Consider the following 1,702-nt stretch of genomic DNA (forward strand, 5'->3'; position numbering starts at 1 on the left):
CTTGGCTATATACTGCATAATATAATATGAAAATAGTTACCGTATCATAAACGTCCAACGTTCCATTCTAACAAGGGCACGTACCAACTTATAAGTTTCATTATGGAAGCCCACATCCAACTAAAAACTATATCGGAAAAAGGAAGCCAAATTTTAAGTGATATTTAGCCTTTTAATTAGAGTCAATACTAAATCTCTAGTTTAAATTACATCGTAAATCTTAACTAACGATGATACCTGGAAAGAAATAAAAAAAAACCAACAGTGAACCTAATTTGAAATTATATATTCTAAAACTTGGTTTAGTAATTTAGGAATAAATCACTTCCAAATATAATAAAATAATTCAAGTTTTATAATGTTTTATTTTATTATTTTTGTAGTAGAATATACGTAAAATACTTTTAATATGATTGGTACCCCTCTAATGTTAAATATCCTCACATTGTTACTATAAAATACTACACTTAAAACAGTCATATGTACTTGGAAACGTACGTAAAGATAACTAAATGATGAAATTTCGGGTAAATGTATTTATTATTTAATTTAAGAGTGCTGATTTTTCTATTCAAGAGCTCTTGAAAACCTACTTAAACATAATAATTGTTGAAATCACAACAAATACAAGTACGTGTTGAGGAACACTCGTTGCTTCTATACTGTTCATTAAGACGCTTTTTTCGCTACACAATAGCTATAAATCCACTTAAATTGCTGCCTGTTATTGCTTTCAACACAAATAAAAAATAATAAAGCGATCATATCATTATTTATTCTATTAGCCACTTTATCTGCGTAGTACATGATTCCTAACTCAGTTTTTCATCATTGCCCTTGCTAATAGTAGGCAGCAATCTAGCCAACTCTGGGTTATTAAAGGAGATAAAGATCATTCAGTGAAAGCTTTGTTCTGTCTGTTAAATTAGGAGGATCTTTGTAAGTAGAATAAGTAGAATATTCTGTACAATGCAAGGACGAGTGTTAGAAAGTGCTATGGTTACTCATAGGATTTGAACCTTCGCTATCTCTAACTCAGTTCCAAAGCCGGTGTCATAGACTGCTAGTCCAACTCACATTAACATTTAATAATGATAACTGTACAGGTCATCCAAATATTTCATAAATAATCTTACAGATATAGTTTTTGAATATTGTGTATACTAGATGTTTAGACATAAATTAATTTATGCACCTAACAGTAGAGATTTCTCGCATCCTCAAATTTGTGCATTTATCAATTTTTAAACTGTTTTAGTCCTTATAAAGTTAAAATAACTTCACAATTTAATTAACCTTAGCAAATATTTACCTGGTTAAAAAATTAAGCACAACTGTTCGTAAGTATAAAAACTGCGTACTAAAAAGAAAGATATTTTAAGACATAATTTACGTACTGGCATTAAGTTACGCAGCGCCTCGATACTCTCAATTCGGTAGACATAAATTAAATTAACTCAGCAATAACTGTCATCTAGCGACTATAGGAATAGTACTACATTAATTGTATTTATTTTAAATTCGTTTTTGAGGATTTTATAATACGCATTGCTTTTGAAGAAGTTACAATCTGTGGGTGATTAAAAAACAAATTTTCATAATTTTTCCTAACAAAATTTAAAATTAAATATTTTATTCACGCGTCCTAACAAACCTTTTTAGAGTTTCAGTGAAGAAGTGAATAGTATAAACAAATGTCTGT

This window comes from Homalodisca vitripennis, unplaced genomic scaffold (assembly GCF_021130785.1).
Source record: "Homalodisca vitripennis isolate AUS2020 unplaced genomic scaffold, UT_GWSS_2.1 ScUCBcl_2426;HRSCAF=7178, whole genome shotgun sequence".
Classification (NCBI taxonomy): domain Eukaryota; kingdom Metazoa; phylum Arthropoda; class Insecta; order Hemiptera; family Cicadellidae; genus Homalodisca; species Homalodisca vitripennis.